Source organism: Podarcis cretensis (genome assembly GCF_951804945.1).
Source record: "Podarcis cretensis genome assembly, chromosome: 2".
NCBI classification, from domain to species: domain Eukaryota; kingdom Metazoa; phylum Chordata; class Lepidosauria; order Squamata; family Lacertidae; genus Podarcis; species Podarcis cretensis.
In genome coordinates, this window is record NC_137171.1 from 53336037 (window position 1) to 53356555 (window position 20519).

The 20519-nt window shown below is 40.9% G+C and overlaps 1 long non-coding RNA gene across 1 annotated transcript; it reads right to left on the reverse strand.

Annotated features, from left to right (window-relative positions):
• Window positions 1-2534: 2534 nt before the first annotated feature.
• LOC307211370 lies at window positions 2535-3456 on the reverse strand. The gene is made up of 2 exons (XR_013836411.1): window positions 3305-3456; window positions 2535-2711 (listed from the first exon to the last, which is right to left on the reverse strand). It is a non-coding gene; the product is annotated as an uncharacterized lncRNA (long non-coding RNA).
• Between the last annotated feature and the right edge of the window lie 17063 nt (window positions 3457-20519).

A 20519-nucleotide genomic window follows, 5' to 3' on the forward strand; every position in this document is an offset into this window, starting at 1 on the left:
TTGTAAGCATGCTTTTATTAGGCTGCATTACTGGATAACCAATACAACATGTTACCATTATGAATCATCTGATTTAGAGTGACACGAAAATAACTTGGAGGAGTGGGGCGGGGGGAAACTCCCAGCCAAAACACTGGCAGGCCACAGCTCACCAGGCCAGATTTGATTGGCGCTTGCTGAGTTTTCAGCTGTGCTCAGTAGCAACCGTGTCTACGGCTTATCATTATTTAGACTACACTTCCCAGACATGTAATAGCGTTGAGGAAATCAGGGCCAGGCTGAAGGCTTGTCTACATTACAAATGTAAACCAGTTTCAAACCTGTTTATCCCTCTTAACTCTAGCCTAACTGAGAGACTGGGGTCTGTAGTTCTACAAAGGAACAAAGGACTTCTAACAGAATTCTCACAATCCACCCAAATGTACAATTCACAGATTTTTTTATATATATAAAAAAGAGAGATCGTGACAGTTAAACTGATTTCAAACTATAATGCTATGGTGTGGATAATATGCTCTCCAAGACACAAACAGAGTGCTGCAAAGACAATCCCTCTACAGTGAAAGAATTAACCAGGAAAACTAAAATCATCTAGGCTTGACTCTCATTAGGGAGCCTTGTGTATTAGACCTTGCCAAATAGATAGAGGCAACGCTATTTTGCCATAATACAGTTTTTGCTTACCATTGCACACGGACCTGCTTTTTAAATTGTCCTTTTGTAGTGTGACATGAAATTAATGGATTCACCATTCACTGACCAATTGCATATATGTCTCAGCGTTGCTCTAAAGAGCTCAAGGCAGCACACACACCTCTCCCCTTTTGTATCTTCACAACAGCCCTTTGAGGTAGATTAGTTTTAGAGATAGTGATTATTAGTCCAAAGTTCACGGCTGAATGTGGATTGAACTTGGATCTCCTCAGTCCTAGTAAGGCACTCTAACCACTACATACACGGCTTCTCACCAGTTTTACTGTTAGTCATACAAATGTATTTCTTGGGTGATTCCTGACAAGGTATTTACTCTGGGACAGCCATTCTTTATTCACTCATTTTCCCCCACTCTGGGCATTCCCATTATGTAATCAACATACTGTCCTTATCCTGGGTTTTCCATTATATTGCTTCCATTTGTTTCTGATGCTCAGGAAGGAGAATGACTAAGAACACCCTCTAATTAAAGGACTAATTAAAGAGCCTGCCCACTTTGGCCCTCGCCATACAGATGGCATATGAGATCGAAGTGAAGGTCAAGCATTTTATTAGATACAGTGTGGAACCACAGTAGCAATGTTGCTTGCAGCTCTTTGTGTAAAGAGCTACGCCTCAGGAGGAAGGCTAAAGAGTTGCAGTTTAGATACACCCATTATATGTGATTTAGGAATATGCATGGATATCTACACCACCAAACTTGCCTTTTGAAGCAACAGCTTGAGCTAGCTGTTTATTGTTGGAATATACTGAGGAGAAACTGAAAGGACCTGGAAAAAAGGGATAAAGGCAGGGTTTAGCCCATAACAATGAGATATTCTATTTTTAAAAAATAGGTTTTAAATTTAACCAGCAGGAGAACCTGAAACCTTCCCCTGAGTTTTAATGGAAGCACGCAATGCTGGAGATGCTGCCTACTGAGCACCTAAGGTAGCTGCACTTGTCGGTTTAGTTTTTTAAATGCCCACCCACCCGATTTCTTTGAAATTAAAAAGAGTTCACTGAAAATGCAACAGCTGGGTCACTGGACATCTTCAGAGTCCATCATTTTGTTCACATTCTTCAGCATTAACTGATAAATGCCCCTAAAGACAATTACTAGGAGCAGGTAAAAAAGATAAAGGACCCCTGGACGGTTAAGTCCAGTCAAAGGCGACTATGGGGTTGTGGTGCTCATCTCACTTCAGGCTGAGGGAGCTGGCGTTTGTCCACAGACAGCTTTCCGGGTCATGTGGCCAGCATGACTAAACCACTTCTGGTGCAACGGAACACCATGACGGAAACCAGAGTGCACGGAAACACTGTTTACCTTCCTGCCACAGTGGTACCTATTTATCTACTTGCACTGGCATGCTTCCAAACTGCTAGATTGGCAGGAGCTGGGACAGAGCAACAGGAGCTCACCCCATTGTAGGGATTCAAACTGCCAACTTTCTGATCAGCAAGCCCAAGAGGCTCAGTGGTTTAGACCACAGCGCCATCCGTGTCCCTATACTAGGGGCGTAAGCCTCACTGGACACACTTGGACGTCACTTACTTCTAAATAATCATATATGGGATTGCCCTGAGAGGCCATTTATGAAGTTGCTTTGTTAAGGGAAGAACAACTGTGATTCATTTATAGAAAATGGCAGCCTTGTCTGATGGATAGCCAACAATCACCCCAGACCCTCTTTCCTTCCCTCCGTCTTCGTTCCTACCTCCACCAGAGTCCCAACTCCCACCAACTCATTGTCACAAACACAATAACAGTAATTATCCTATAATTGAGCACTACAGTCACACTCTAGCCAAAGACGTCAGTGCGGGAAGGAAACTGGTAATGTTCACAGTGATTATTTATTTCCCCATTGTCTCATACATGGGTGGTATCTGTTGGGAAACCGGCCTTTCATCAACCCACTTCATCTTTCCCTCTAGCTCTCTGTAGTTGGTCCCACTCTTGTTAACAATCAGAATCCACCTAGGCAAGGCTTGTCTGCCAGTGGTGCTCCTGGCTAGACATCAGAAGAGAAAGGGGCAAAAGATTTGTTAATGTGTGGAAAAAACCCTGCCAGGATCTCAAAAGTATTTTAATAGATTTCTTGTAATTGTGCTTCACTAAGGCTTTGTAGAGAGAAATTCAAAGCATCGTTTTCTAGCCTAAGGCTTCCATACTGTATCATGATATGAAGATGTTCTAAAAAAAGACATTTTGCTATTACAGAGGTTAGGGTGGTGGTGGAGGAAGCAAATGTTCGTTAATAACATATACCGTAGTCTACTTTCAAGGTGTCATTTCAATACGAAAGGAGCAGTGATGCATTTAGGTGATTTTAGACTCTGGGCCGGATCCATCTTAGGGACTCCATCAGCAGAAGTGCTGTGCAATGGCTCCCACTTACGTAACAGGGCATTCCCCCTTCTCCTCCCCCCATGGACCCTGCCCGCCCCCAATGGGCTGTGTGGGAGTCAGGAGAACTCCCAGAACAGTGCATGGGGTGATGGGGGATAATTCCATTTGACAAACTGGGGGGCAAGTGAAATAACTGGAGCGTTGGCAGAGCAATCTTAAGTGGTGGTGGTGGTGGGGATGGAATGATAGACCTACCAACCCATCCATGCCCTGTCTGCTTGCTCCAGCCAGGAACATCATCAGTGGTGCTTTTTGGTGGAGCAGAAAAGGCTCCTAGTCATGGGAGCAGCAGAGGCTCCCAGAGATAGGCAGACAGGCCCCTCTGCCATATCCTAACCAGGGGGTTAGGATTGCTTTCTCAGAGAGCACTATATAAGCATCATTATTAAGGCAGCTTTATATGTGAGATTGTGTTTGCCTGAAGTTCCCTCCCTCACACAAAGGGACGTTGTGACATCGCAGCTGATGAGGCTCACAGTCTCCAACTCCCAGCCAATGCACAAATGTGTTTCTATCGTTGGCCATGTAGCTGTATTTTCCACTGTCCTGCTGCAGAAAGAAAGTCCAGGCAATCTATCTATCTATCATCTATCTATCTATCTATCTATCTATCTATCTATCTATCTAATCTATCTATCATCTGAAAGCTCCTTATGCCAGCCGCTGAACTTAATAGCAAAAATAATACTTATAAGAATACATTGCTATAACAATGAGCTACAGTATGAAACATCTCCTGGATTCACTTTTCCTTGCATTATTGATAAGCATCAGTCAGAAGGAGGGTCTATAGGTTAAATCTATATTGCTTTGAATTTCCCTTCTATGGCCAAGATCAGACGCCATCAACACATCTTGAACTGATTTAAGGCCCTGGGGTGTTACTTAGTGCCATTCAAAACACAGCAAGCCATTTTCCATGCGCCGAGGCCACTAGGGCTCGTTAGAATGGCATTTTTAATAAAAGTGGAGTGTAGCTACAACAGTTTGCAGCCCTGCTCTCCAGATCAACCGCTATGTACGTCATTCCCCTCTGCCCCCATTCACATACCCTCCAGACTTTTGACTATAAGGACAAATTCATATTAGGTGTAATTCTACTGAAACCAATACCATTCCAACCAACATACATTAGAGTTAAAGTCATTTGAAGTTACCATAAAAATGTGTGTATGTGTGCGTGTTTATTTTTATTTTTAGAAGGTTCAATGGCACGAAAGAAATCCAATTAATAAAGAGATGAAAAAGAACATATCTGGTTGAGGATCTCTTTAGAACCATATTTTTTATCCTGGAAACAATGAGAAGGAGTTAACTATAGCATTATCTATCTACTGCTAGGAATGGATTAAAATTAGAATGACAACACTCAAAATAGTGGACTAATGCGGAATGAAATGGCCAATGGAAGATTATTCTGCAGGAGAATTATTCTGGCTGTGACTCTGGCCTATGAGATCATTTCATTTCATTTTAACCGACATGCAAAGTTTCAGGGGCGAAGAAAAAATCTGTCAAATGTTTGTGAGCGTGCTATCAAACCCACATAAAGCTTTGTTGCGGTACAGTAAGAATATCTGAGCTCCATGATAAATCAAATGAAGAGTCAGGCAAGACAGGATATTGTCTCCAATGGTGGTTCATCAGATGATCCAGCAAAGTTCATAAAAGTGTCAAATGATGGTATCCATTTCCTTCTCCCCTTTCTTTGTTCCCAGTCTCACTAGAGAGAGATACCATCTCTGCCACTGACAGCTTCAGTTTTGACTATTATATATATATATATATAAGCTTTTTATATGTATTTTAGTAACCAGTAAGATTTCTTTGTGTATTTAGAAAACACTCATAAAATCATTTAGTCTTTTACTATTATTAAATCTGCTAGTGGTCAAGTGACCACCACCATCACTGCTTATTGCAGTTAATAAGCAATAATTAATTATAACCCCATTCAGGAGTCATTCTTTTTGTATGCCTTGTCGATGAACCCCAATTTTGAAAGTATAAATATTATTTTGTCATTCTCTGAACATACCATTTTATAACTCTGTTTTCTTTTAACCATTTTTTCCTCAGCTAACATTTAGAAATTATTCATAAAGAATATGGTCTATTTCTCTTGACCATTTTAGATGTCTTTTCTTTTTGGTTCCTCCTCTAGACATTCTTGGAAGAGGGCAACCAGTACACCACAAACACACACACACACACACACACAGAGAGAGAGAGAGAGAGAGAGAGAATTAGATATGCACCCATACACCCACCCTGGATCGCAATCATTGCCAGGAGTGCTTTTGTCTATTACATCCAATATTTGATGACTGCCACATGAGGTGGCTTTGAAAAAGTGTCTAGAAGCTCCTGCTACTTCAGAACACTGTGGTATAGGTTTAAAATCCAAAATGCTAGTTATTACCTCTATAGTTGAAATGGCTTAGGACCAGAATACACAAAGGACCACCCATACCCGCCTGCTCATTAAAATATATTTCATGTTCCACTCATGTTTGAGGTGTTCTGGGGTGAAGCATGCAGGAGAGACCCTTCTCTGGTTTTGTCTAGTTTTTGGAATACCCAACCTAGGGAGGTCTGCCTTGCCTGTTCTATGATTTTTATCTTTGCCATTTTCCCCCTGGCAGCCATTTGGCCAGCCAAGCTAATGTCCCTTCTAGTGTTTAAGAGAATGGCTAGTTAACATGTTTATTTGCTGTGCCCCTGCTTGTTTTGTTTTTTGTTTTGTTAATACATATTGTTTATTTTCTTACATTTTATCATTTTAATATTTGTTGTAAGCTTCCTAGAGCAGAGGTTCCCAAACCAGCTAGTCTACGGTGTGTCTGGGGATTGTGGCTTAAGATGGGAGATGGCAAATCCATCATATTAAATATTCACATTGGAGTTCCTTTTTTTACTGTATTTCTTTTATTCCTTTTATTTCTTATACTGCATTTTACTGTATTGTCATTTAAATTCTTTGGAATTCAAAACTTAACGCAATATATAAATAATAATAGCAGCAATAACCATAGCAAAGCACCTTGCACAGCATATTACAATTGTTATAACTGGCAAGAGAATCCTTAAGTGGTTGGTGCAAGGAAACCTTTTTGGGAACCACTAGCCTAAAGCATTTAAAAATAGTAAACAAACTGTGAAAAAGGCTCAGTGAATTGAAAGTGGAGATACTATAGGTACTTTTCCTTATTTATTTGTTTGCTTTGTAATAAAAAAAACTTTAATAAAAAAATAAAAATTTAATAAAAATTTAATATATATGAAAGAAAGTTGGAATATCTATTTCTAGCATTCTTTGTCTAATTTCAAATGCCATCTGCAGGTGAACAGTTCAGACCTGTGGCTAGGAGAGAGAGAGAGAGAGAGAGAGAGAGAGAGAGAGAGAGAAAGAGAGAGGTTGTTGCCCCAGCCATATTTTGTTCTGGCCCCACCCCACCCCTTGTTGGCTCATGGGGTTTGACAGATTAACCTAGAGAAATGTAGCCCTCAGGAGAAAAAAATAATAAATGCTCCCCCAGCTCCTTTTTTGGGGGAAGATGATCACTGATATTGGCTTTGACAAATGACTGAAGAGTAAAAAAAAATGGGGAAGGGCACATTCCCTACCTTAGATCTTGCTCAGTCCCTTGTAAAGCATGTTGAGATGCTATATGAACTCCACAGTACTGTTCTGTTGTGGTATATTTCCCAAAGGTCCTTGTTTCCCCCTCAGAAAGGAGCCATGAGGGAAAAGCCTTTTATATATGATGTATATGTAAGAGATGCCTACACTTTCTTTCATCTTCTTGAAGTCATTTATCGCTGCTGGCTCTTTTTGGCAGGGTTCCCATCCATCTCTCTATGACACCTTGCGCATGTTGGGTTTTACTGTAGTATAAATATGCACTCGTTTATATTATGTGCACCCTTGGTTCTCATTTCCCTTCCATCAGCAGCCTTCCTGGTTCCCTCTCAAAAGTCAGGTTAACTTCCTCGGTGAGGTGAGGTGTGGCGCGCCAGGAATAGGCCAGGGATAGGCTAACAGCCGGTGCTTTTAGCTCCCAGATTACACTGTCGCCATATGATGTCGTTTAAATATCAGGCCAACGAGGTGAATAAAACCTACAAAAGTTTATGGTGTGTAAATTACAGCTGCACCTTTCCCCTCTGCCTCTGCCTGTGGGCTCCAGGGAGTTATAAGTGAAAACAGGCCTCTGGGGGCCTATTTGAATATTCACTGGGTAAAGTACTATGGCTTTCTCACGGGACTATTCCACCTCAGTTTCATGTGGACAGCCACTACTCTGGAGGAGCCACCATGTCAAAATTTGCCAGAGCACCCAACCTTAGTGACACACACCTGGTGTTTCTAGTGGCAATTATTTTGGTGCTTCTCTGGTGGGGGGTGGGGGGTGGGGGAAATATGGCTCACCTAAAGTCAGTAGCCCTCCTTTTCGGCTATTAATCAAAATAAATTAATGCTTCTTGAAAATATAAATATCACTTTTAAGAATGCATTTTCAAATGTAGAAAGAAACAACATAACTGTGTTTTATCATTGGGTATCAGAAAATTATAGAGGTGGAGGGAGCCTTGAAGGACTGCCTAGTTGACCCCCTGGAAATCAACTGCTAGAGCATCTTCAGCAGTTGGTCACACTCAGTGCTTGAAGACCTCCACAAAGGAAAACACCCAAACATCCCCTGCAGATAATCGGTTCCATTGTTGAGTCCTACCAACAATAAGTTTCTCCTAACACTCAAACCAAAATTTCCTCTCCTGTAATTTAAGTCGTCTGGGGCAACGGAGAATCAGTTTTTGCTTTCTTCTGTGTGACAGCCTTTGAGGTGTCAGCGCTTGCTTCAGAAAGCAAATGTGAAAAATAAAACCATTTGTTGTATAAATAGCATTAGGAACAAAGAAGAGATGCTGGGTGGTTTGAAACAAAATGTAGGCATTACCTTGTCACAGAGGACAGAACTGGAAAACCTCTGATTTGCTGGAAAAGTAGTGTCAGATAGCAATCTAGTTATTTATTTCCTTGCTACCTTCAAATGTAGCTACCTTCAAATTTACTAACCTTAAAATAGCATTTTCTTAAAGGTCAGCACATAGTTTAGCTACCAAGAAAGCTGCCTGGGTAAATGATAGCGCAGGAGAGTCTCGGGTAGCAACCCTATTTAGCTCCCAGCCATTGTGTGGAGTGTGAGATCAGAAGACAACATGTTCCTGAGAATAGTAGGCAGCTGAACCAAGACATTTTGTCAGGTTCTTAAGACATACTGCATTTTTAAACTCAATGCTCAAAACAAAATAATGGAATAACCATAATAGGTTGGCACCAATATCACCGGATTTGCCAATAGTGAATGCAGCCCTCAGAGGATAATGATCCAGTCTAAGTAAGCATGCACATGATTGTGTGCTTTGTGTAGTATTTCAGCTGCCGTTCTTAAATATTATCTGCTTTAGAAGAAATCTGGGACATACTAGCAATTATAAACAAAGGCTTGGATTTATATATTAAGAATATTTAGTTCCCCCTCATAAAACGATATTATGGGGTATTTTATCATAAGGTTTAACTTGTACTTGTGCACATCATTTTGTTATATTATACAAACTGCCTGATCACCAACCAGTTTTACTGCACAGTCAATTTTAATAATAATGGGAGGGTAGAAGACCAAGCCACCTTCACCCCACCCCACCCCACCCCACCCCACCCCACCCCCAGTCCTGCCAAAATGTGTTGTTGATGGTAAATTTTATGGTCACAGGTCCCATGCACCACTCCCCTGTGGACTGCCAGCTATGGGGTCAGATGCTATCCTTTAAGAAGCTGAATTTAGGCCAGGGGTTCCCAGTTGCTAACCTGGCTGTACTGTGCATAGTTCTGATAATCACATATTTAAAAGGAAACTCAAGAATTGGAAAAGGTGCAGGAAGGGGCAACTAAAATGATCATGGCTCTGGAGCAACTCCCTTATGCAGAAAGGTTACAAAGTTCGGGGCATTTCAGTTGGAAACACTAAAACCTGCTTACACCAGGTCAGCCCAGTTGGTCAATGGAGCTCATTCTTGTCTACACCAACTGGCGTTGGCTCACCGGGGTTTAAGATAGGAGACATTCCCAGCCCCACTGTAAAATGCCAGGGATTGAACCAGGGACTTCTTCATTCAAAGCAGATGAGTGGGGTGGGGTGGGGTGGGGAGAGAAATATCAGTACTGTACATTTATGCACTGCATAATCCGATGAATCTGAATGGTGGGCAAGTCAGGACTGATGGAAGAATTTGCTGTAAACTACAGAATTTGCTCCCGCAAGAGCAATGTTAGTGATGGCCACCAAACTGGGTGGTTATAAAAGGGGATTACACCGATCCAAGAAGAAGAAGAAGAAGAAGAAGAAGAAAAAGAAGAAGAAGACGAAGAAGAAGAGTTTGGATTTGATATCCTGCTTTATCACTACCCTAAGGAGTCTCAAAGTGGCTAACAACCTCCTTTTCCCTTCCTCCCCCACAACAAACACTCTGTGAGGTGAGTAAGGCTGAGACTTCAAAGAAGTGTGACTGGCCCAAGGTCACCCAGCAGCTGCATGTGGAGGAGCAGGGAAGCGAACCCGGTTCACCAGATTACAAGTTCACCGCTCTTAACCACTACACCACACTGGTGGTGGATAAGGATAAAGCTATCAATGATTGCTAGCCATGATAGCTATGTACTGTATCAGAAGTAGGATGCCTATGTATAGTCATTGTTGGGGAACACAACTGGGGAAAGTGCTGTCATGCTCATGTCCTGTTTGTGGGCATCCCACGGTCATCCAACTAGTCCCTGTGTCAAAACGATGGCAGACTAGATGGGCCTTTTGCGTGATTCAGCAGGGCTATTCTTCTGTTCACTATGCTAGACTATATAAAGTGTTTGACTCTAAGTGAAAGACTGCATTCCTACTCACACTTACTTTGGAGTAAGCCCTCGTACATTCAGCTGCACAGACTTCCAATGGAACATGCGTAAGATTGTGCCACATCTTCCATAAGCATTAATAATATTCTTCAAAGTATCCATTGCCTGTTATTTTTAGAAATCAGAGTACCTGGGTTCCTAGAGAACAGTTTCAATCTGGCTTTTCACAAAATCCATGCTAACAACATCCATGCTCTCTCTTGTGGCCACAATACAGAATTGCACCATTCTTTCCAGAGATGAAAACTCCTTCATGTAGTATATATTCTCCAAAGATTTTTAAATTCAAAAAGGTAAAAAAAATTACGGAAATATAGAGAATGCTACTTCATACACCAAAGCCTCAAATTTCACTCAAACAGGATATCCCAGAATGCTGGACAGTCATTAAAAAAAATTCAAAACCCTTCAGAAAATATCTGATTTGCATTAATGGGAGCTCTTCCTTTCTTTCTCAGCAGAGACTGCAAATTTATCCATGTCTATTAAAAAAGGGACGATGTAAATGTTCTGAAAGTTCAGGCTTTTTTTACTACCGGTAACTGTTGCACATATTCCACTTAAGTGTATTTGATGTACATTATATCACAGGCTGCAGTCCTATGACACTTACACTTGTACAGTGTGGAACTTACTTCTGAGTCTACTTCTGAGTAGACAACAAGACTGTGCTGTTAATATTTGAGAAAAAGTGTTTCTGAGCTGTCAGGGAAAATATTGGAGAGGTGACACTTAGAAACAAGATGCTCAGTTAAGAGAGTTCCTGCTTTCTCTGTGTTTCTGAAATCTGGTGCAGATGCATATATAGCTAGGTGACTTTTTATGTCAAATATTGCCAGCTAAACTAGGATCCTCACTGCAGGAGATTTGAACTTGGGTCAATTTTGCTATAGTCTTATTTTTTAACTATGGGTGTGCACTAACTGCAATATTCAGTTTTGACTCTGATTTGATGCTTCATGAAACAGTCTATCTAGGTCTGAGGTGCCTCATAAGCTGCCCAGTTTGTTTTGGTGTCTATCCAAGTCTACTTCATTTCTTTCTTTCTCCCTCACCCAGCTCACTACTGGGGAATTTAAATTATTATTTTTTTCTGTTTGGCAGAAGTGGATGAAATTTGTAGACATACATACTCCCCCCTGCACCTTGGATAAAGCCTGCCAAATTACAAATAAATAGATCCAAAGGCTGTTATGTGGAGTGCTTTTGAAATTTGATTTTTTAAAAAAGAAAATACCTGTAGCTTTTTTATTTAGCAGTAGAATTCACTGATATATACAGATAAAGTTGTCACTTCTGGGGAGCATGGACCTTGCCAGATTTTAGAAGGGCAGCTGCAGTGGTTTTCTTCTGAGGGCAGCCATGACAGTTTTGAGTGGATGAAGAAGGAACCACTCAACTTATTCTAGCGTGCAAAGCTAGTACCACTGCATGCACTTTAATACCCATTCTTTGTGAAAATGTTCAAATACATTCATCACCACAGATAAAAAAAACACATATTTGACCCAAATAAAAAGTCCCCACTCCACAATTTACACTTTCGCACCCCAGCCTAATAGGCTATACAGTTATCATTAATGTGATCCTATTCAGAAAATGAAAAGATACAAACATATAAGGAAGCAGACCAAAAAAAAGGAGACTCAGCTTATTGTTGCAGTCACTAAATCACTGCTTGGGGCGGGAACCCAGGTAAATTATGTTGTATGCTTCTCCCCACTTTACTTGTAAAAGCTGTATCTACACCACAGGGCGTATCTGCACTACAAATGTACATCTGTTTTGTCATGGCTGACTCCAGGTTTGCCATCTGATGGCACTCCTCAGCAGATGTACCAACGGTAGTGGCACTGTAATCCTACCATTTAAAACTTCCCATAATACCACAGAATAACACTGTAGAAAATTTAAAGTGGTGGGTGGCTGCAGAGGAAGAGGAACTGGTAGCTCCTTGCCAGTTGCCCTACGATGTCAGGTAATGGTTGGCTGGCTAAGGTGGCTAAGGTGTCCTACTTTACAGAGGACACTCATCTATTTGAAGGACTTATTTACTTGAAGGTCCAAAAAAGTGTGTGTGTGTGTGTGTGTGTGTGTGTGTGTGTGTGTGTGTCTATGTCTATATATATATAATACACACACACACACACACACACACAATGGTTTGGCTTTTACCAGTAGGTCTGTATGCTTATTGCCATACAGTAATTACATCTTGGTTCATATTAGATGGAAATATTAAATGGCAAATGCAATTTTCATAAGCAGTGAGTTATTAATTTAATAAGACCTGAAAATTAAAGATGCCATTTTATAATGTCACCCAAGTTGAAGCCGTAGTTGGTAATAATTCTGAATGTTTTTGTCTTCTGCAAGTTTTTTTTTTTTTTTTAGACAAATGATGTGGCAATAAATTCTGGTTGTCTCTCTATCCCCCTGGAGCAGAGCTATGTTTTAGATGTTTTAAACAATGTGTTCACATATAAGTTAATGCTGAATAATATTTGGCTGATATGTAAGCAACAGCTACTCTAGTTTATTTGAACTGCAGCTGAATATTTCTTAGGCTGGGAGATAAAATTCAAAGTTAATGGCAACTTTATGTTAACATCATTCATATTGGCAAGGGACACAATAAAGCAAAAGAAAATGATTGGGTGTTTTAAGAACACAAGAGAAGTCCTGATGGATAGGCCAAAGACCCATCTAGTCCAGTAAATTGACCATCTGGTCACAGTGACTAACCAAATTCCATTGAAGCACACAATCAGAACCTGAATCACAATCAGAACCTCTCTCTCTACTTGCAATTACTAGCAAATGTCATCCAAAGGTGTACTGAGTCCAACAGTGGAGGTAGAATATAGTCATTGTGACTAGTAGCCACTGATGGCTTTCTCCTCCATGAATTTGTCAAATCTTCTTTTAAAACCATCCAAGTTGGGAGCAAATCCCACAGTTTAACTATATGCTATGTGAGGAATAACTTCCTTTTTCAGTACTGGCCCCAACTTGGTGGAACGCTCTGTCACAAGAGACTAGGGCCCTGTGGGACTTGATATCTTTCCACAGGGCCTGCAAGAGAGAGCTGTTCTACCTGGCCTTTGGTTTGGACTCAGTCTGACCCTTATGTTTCCCTCCCCTTATGGTTATGATCTATGGGCTATTATTAAAATGAGGCTGCATTTTAAATTGTATTTTTAACCTGTATTTTAAATTGTTTTCCCTCCCTCCCCTATTATGTTTTTATTGTAATTTTACTGGTGTTGGCCACCCTGAGCCTGGCTCTGGCCAGGGAGGGTGGGGTATAAATAAATTATTATTATTATTATTATTATTATTATTATTATTATTATTATTATTCTCTGTCCTGAATCTGAATCTTTCCTTTGTCAATCATGAATGTTTTGCCTCTTTGTGACAGAAATAATCACAGTGGAATCTACAGTCAGCCTTGTACATGCTATGTATTTTTTAAAAATTACCTGACGTCGGTGCATTCTCATTCTTTAATTTCTTTGAAGAAGCTGTTATTAACATAAAACTACCACTACACCTGGACGCAGGTGGCGCTGTGGGTTAAAGCCTCAGCGCCTAGGGCTTGCCGATCGAAAGGTCGGCGGTTCGAATCCCTGCGGCGGGGTGCGCTCCCGCTGCTCGGTCCCAGCGCCTGCCAGCCTAGCAGTTCGAAAGCACCTCCGGGTGCAAGTAGATAAATAGGGACCGCTTACCAGCGGGAAGGTAAACGGCGTTTCCGTGTGCGGCTCTGGCTCGCCAGAGCAGCGATGTCACGCTGGCCACGTGACCCGGAAGTGTCTCCAGACAGCGCTGGCCCCTGGCCTCTTAAGTGAGATGGGCGCACAACCCCAGAGTCTGGCAAGACTGGCCCGTACGGGCAGGGGTACCTTTACCTTTACCTTTACCACTACACCTGGATGTGTACTACATACTCACAATATGTCACAATGACAATGTTCACAGCTTTCTTTTCCTACCTAAATAGAACTATGCCATGCTTTCAGGCTCTTCTCCTCCTATACAGAATTCTGGCTCCACCACTGCCCTCATCGAAACAGAATGCTGTTTCATGAATTTTGAAGGGAGAAAGAAAGGTCATAAGCATCAAACAGTGTTTTTCATAATGGCAAATAAATAGTTTTAATTTAAAGCTAATTGAAACCAAGTCTGGGGAGACTGTTCATCAAGTTTCTCACTTAATTATCATTCTTGGGTAATGTTTCTATATGTCTTTGCTTACCATTTTGGAATCATCTCTGTTTCTTAATAGAAAGATGAGACTAAAATGTTGGAAGTAAATAATATTGGATCACTGACTATAGTCACAGTGTAAATAATTCATTTTCTCCAGTTTACTTATGATTCAGTCTATTTCATTAATATTGTCAGTACAATTCTTTTTTCTTCTTCCAGCTTTGGTATTGAATATTGTTGTATATATAGACTTCTCTTTTTTTAATTGAAACTAAGAATATATATATATATATATATATATATATATATATATATATACACACACACACACACACACACACACACACACACACACATATGACAGAACAAAAACAAGGAACAAAACAATCCAGAGCATTTAGAAGAGATGGAATGATAGTGTTTTTTAGCTCATACCTTAGCGACAGTACAGCAAAGTACTGTTTGTTGTTTTAACCCACATTCAGAATCACTTTAAAGGCTTCCCATTTATTGAATGTTTTATAGTGTTTTGAGCAAGATGTAAATGTCTTGATCAAAACACTATAAATCACTTATTATACAGTGGTACCTCGGGTTAAGAACTTAATTCATTCTGGAGGTCCATTCTTAACCTGAAACTGTTCTTAACCTGGGGTACCACTTTAGGTAATGGGGCCTCCCGCTGCCGCCGGGCCGCCGGAGCACGATTTCTGTTCTCATCCTGAAGCAAAGTTCTTAACCCAAGGTACTATTTCTGGGTTAGTGGAGTCTGTAACCTGAAGCATCTGTAACCTGAAGCATCCATAACCCGAGGTACCACTGTAGATGCTTCTGTGCTTCTAAGATTCCACAGAAAAACAAGTAGTGAATTTGTGACCAAACACTGAATCTCAGCTGAGCTGAGCTTCTGTGATGATAGTCATTGATGATAGTCATTAATCACTTTTCCATTCTCCCAAAGCCAGTGAAGACCTTGTAAGAGTGGTGCTCCTTCTGACAAACTCAGTCGTCTTCCCTCCCTTCTACTGAAAAATGCTAAAACAGCTTTGATGCACGCAATGGTTTATGCTCATCCAGCAAGAATCTCCAATTACCATGAGATGGGTTATGAGAATGAATGTGAAATCCAGCTTGTGGGAATATTTAACCTGCTTCCTCTGTGTTAACAGAGCATCGTACTGCCCAGACACTGAGGTCCAGTGCCGAGGGCCTTCTGGTGGTTCCCTCACTGTGAGAAGTGAAGTTACAGGAAACCAGGCAGAGGGCCTTCTCGGTAGTGGCACCCACCTTGTGGAATGCCCTCCCAACAGATGTCAAAGAAATAAACAGCTCTCTGATTTTTAGAAGACATTTGAAGGCAGCCCTGTTTAGAGAAGCTTTTAATATTTGATGAATTACTGTATTTTAATATTTTGCTGGAAGCCGCCAAGAGTGGCTGGGGAAACCCAGCCAGATCGGCGGGGTATAAATAATAAAGTAGTAGTAGTAGTAGTAGTAGTAGTAGCAGTAGCAGTAGTTATTTGCTATCATGCAGAAAAATGTGCAGAACGTCAATGGGATTTTTTCCAGTTTGTCAATAAACTGTGTTTGGCTTTATCCTGAGCAGTGTGTTACAATCCTGGTCAAAAGCTGCAGCTTGATCCTGCAAGTCAGCCTGGCAACTAATCCATCAATAAAAGTGGTGTGTATTACTAAATGCCATCTCACCCACTGATTAGCATTATCTGTGCTAGTTACAGTAATGGATATGTATTTGTGATATTCATGTTATTTACTGTTTTTGTGCATTTTCATGTTATTGTTATAGAATTGTCTAACATATGCATTTTGTGTCTGCCCTTGTGGCAAAGTTTCAATTTTAAAAGGCGGGTCCTACATTTATTTTTTTAAATAATTTAAACAGCTATGCAAATTACTTCTAACTTCAAAGGCCATTCCAAACACTGGCGTCAACTGCAGAGAGTGTTTTTTGTTATGATTGGCCATGATAGTAATACAGCCTGGTAAATCTCTCTTGTAATCCCTTCTGCTGACACTTTGAATGCTCTGAATTTCAAGCAGCTCTTAATAAGGATAAGACTGCATGACTTCACACAATGTAGGGCTTGGATAGGTCAGTGTATGGAAATTGGCAATGCAGTGGTACCTCTGGTTACATACGCTTCAGGTTACAGACTCCACTAACCCAGAAATAGTACCTCGGGTTAAGAACTTTGCTTCAGGATGGGAACAGAAATTGTGCTCCGGTAGTGTGGCGGCAGCGGGAGGCCCCATTAGCTAAAGTGGTACCTCAGGTTAAGAACAGTTTCAGGTTAAGAACGGACCTCCGGAATGAATTAAGTACTTAACCTGAGGTACCACTGTACAGTAGAGCTTTCCTGGATCTCTCTGATCCACTGAACTTGTGATTCTGAACATGCTGCATGCTTTTCTGGAATTATTCCATCAATTTCAGATGTCCAGGCTGTGAGCACAGTTACATATGTGGCCAGAAGGGTGTACACAAGCTAGAGGAAGCAGTGGGTTGAGGGGAACCCCAAGGACTGCAGAAGTACAAAAAAAAACCCCACCACTCTAGAAACCAAACCTAACTGCAGGAAACCCTGAAACAGTGCAATAAGGATGGAATGTACTCAATTGTCATAGCATGCCTACTGACTGCTATGGGGGGATGATGACAAGAAAAAACTCTAGGAGGGAAAGGAAATGGATTGGGGTAGGTAGAATCTTCCACAGTGCACCTAGTCCACCTCAATTCTGAATACCATTCTGGACACAGGTGTGCCTAATGGTGTCTTGATGCTGATCATAATGTATCCATTTGCCAGCTGAGCCACTTGTTAGCTTCGACATGTTAGGCCCTGTTCACACATCATTGGAACCCTCGCGATTACTTTGGGAGCATGTGGGACACTGTTATTGTCATGCCTTGTCTATGCATTCGAGAACCCGTGCCACAGATGCTGAATATGCAACCACAATATTTTCCCTGGTGGTGGCAATTCTTTGCCCAGGCTGTATACTGGGAAAATTGTGGTTGCTAGCCCCATGTTCAGCACCCTCATGGCCTTTTAAACTGTGTTGCGGGGATATTGTTTGTTACTGTGGTATGCATTTTTGTGTTTTTATATTGTAAACCGTCTTGTGATCCTTGGATGAAGAGCAGAATAGAAATGTAATAAATAGTCATAATAGACATCATCATCATAATAACAATAATGCTAGTAAGTTGAATTTCTAAGTTGAATTTTTTAGAATGAAAATGTGTGATTATGTTAGGTTTCAACAATTCTAACACATGATTGAAACCAATCTTTTTCCAACCTGGTGCCATCCAGATGTTTTGAACTTCAGCTTCCATTATTCCCAACCAGCATGACCAATGCATAGGGAAGATGGGAGTTGTAGTCCAAACCATAAAGAGGGGGATACTGGGCTGTGGAAGGCTGACTAAGCTATTTATATGGCTTTCCTAGCATATTGAGTCTGGAACAATATTAAGAACTATGGTTTTGTTTTTGTTTTTTAAAAGAAATATTTTATTCCACTTGTAGTCTATCACTCTAACCATGAAATCATGCTGACTCTCAAATTTCATTGATGGTGATGATGATCCAGATTTGTTCTATTCAACCAAGAAAGAAACTTTTAGTACAGTTTAGTACTCCATAACTGTGCCTGGGAGACAGAAACATGGTGGAACTCATTATAATTTATAACTTGAAAAACATATGTCTTCCATGTTAGTACCTTGGCAACCTCCAGAATCTGAACCAATAAAATTCTGGGCAAGATGTTTGTGTGCGTGTGTGCATGCACATGTCAACACACACCCTTTTGAGGTTAATCTGAATTTGTTTTCTGCATATGGATAGCATACTCATCTTGCATCTTGAACTTACCCAGAGTTAAGTGTATCATCATGGGTGATTAAATACACATAAATTCTCAATTAAATATGTGGCCAACAGTGGCTCTTCCACAAGCAGATCATTCTGAATGCTTAAGACCAGATTTGTAAGAGATTTCTGCTTCCACTTAGTTTTATAGTCAACAAGCAGCTGCTCAAAATAGCATATTGGGTGCTGAGCTTGTGGTGTAATAACCTGGCACAGAGCACACTGACTAAAGCAATCCCACTGCAAATGAGAGAGAAAATGTGATCCAGTGTGTCTACATCATGCAGTAGGGGGGTGGCTAGGTTACTCACAGGGAGCGATGTGGATGTGGTAGAGTTGAAGCTTTATAATTACTGAGTTCTTTTCAAGTTGGAGGAACGTGGAGCTGCTCTACTTGTTGAGTGCAGTGCCCACCCCTTTTCCTGCTTATTATTATCCCTTGAGTCTACTGGACGTTTGGGAAAGCAGGCTTAGCCATTTAGTGCACCCACGATAACTCAGATTCAAAGTTTAATGAGCATATGGAAAACAGGTAAAAGTAAATGGAAAGGGACATTTATCTATCTATTTATTTAACATGAAATCAATCCAAACATTCCAAAAATCACAACAAGAAGGAAAATTCGTAAGTGAACAATATGTCCTCATGACACACTTGGAAAAGAATATATTCATAAAAGCCAAACATAGGATTGATCGCAACAGAAGACTTATGAAGTTAACAGCAGCCTTTTTTAAAACTTGGGGAGGGTCAATGTCATGATATCAAAATAAAGAAAATCTGGAGTATTGAGATAAAATTCAGAATAGCATACATCTCCAAAAAGAAAAGTAAACAGAAGGTGGTCTGGGGCCTTCTGATGAGGAATTATTGAAAGAAAGGAAAGGAAACCAGTTATAAATGCAAAGGTTTTGTGGCATCAAAACGAATGCAACATAGCAGAGGAGCAGCCACCCAAAAGGACTACAAGTTCCCACTGTCTCAGCTGGGATCAGTGGTCATTGCAGCATGCTCCTGAAGATTCATTCTAAGGTGGCAGGGCTTCATGCACTGGTTGTGGCTCCCTTGCAGATTGAAAGCCACTCCACGTTGACTACATTGCAATCATCTACTTTTGCAGTTACAAAGTCATATATGAAATATAGGACTCAAAATTGGAACAGTGACTGGAAATGCCTTCTGTGAAGTGACTCTTCTTGTTTTCAGAAGTTGAACGGCTTCTGCTGAGTCCCCCCCCCCCAATTTTCCTCATTGGCTTTGCCAACTGCCCTTTGCGCCTAGGTTTTTGGACATCTCAGGAGTCGAATGGTCTTCCGGAATGGATTACGTTCGAAAACCGAGGTACCACTGTAGTATCAAGATAGTCTACTTGGAGCCTGTTCACTGAAGTAGATGCATCATCAAGTGATGACTGTTATTATAAATCAAGTACCATGGACACAAAGAAATTCCATTATCTTCACATACATCACCTGCAAGGAGGCATTTATTCTAGAGGAATAATTAGCCCTCTAGATATTTTGGGCTATAACACTCACCAGCCCCAGCCAGCATGGTTTATGATCAGGGCTGACGCGAACTGTAATCCAAAACATCTGGAGGGCACCAGGTTGGGGAAGGCTGGATCAAATGTTGCCCTTGTGTGAATGAACTTGACCTTAGAGACTGTAAATCCCCTTTCCATCAAGTTGCATTATGTTGGCTATTGTTTAATTCATGTAGTACCCAAAGAAATGTAAAACAGGGATTGGAGAGGGGTAAATGTCCATCAGCCTTCTAAGGCTTCAGTTCTCAAGCCATTTAGCCTCAAAGAATTCCACAGATGCCATTTCTTTCAAATAATTTATTGGGAGGTTTCAAAAATTTAGGAACCCATGTTTCACCAAGTGAAAACGATGGGATAGAAAGAATGGCTAAAATGTGTTGGTGCACTTCTGCCATCTGTTGGCAGAATGAAATCAGGTTTCATAAAGTTGCAGATCTACTGTTGCAGCAGATCTAATAAACAGGAATTGTTCCATTGCTTTTCATTTTGATCATGATGAGGAAACCAACTCATCATACAGTGATGGGCGATTCTGTTTGCCTGTTTAGTCCCATCTTTTTCCCTCCATATTCTCTCCCTGAAGATAAGAAAATTAATGTCAGGTCAGTTGTATGTTCTGCTGTGCATCACTAATCACCAAATGCCAACTATAGTATTTTCCTTTTTGGGAGTGGGTGGGAGTGGGCTTAATGGGAAATATTAATGGTAGGTTTATATGAAGTTTGTAGCTGGAGTGTGACTCATGATCACTGCGTACCACTAATGCAGGGGTGGGGAAT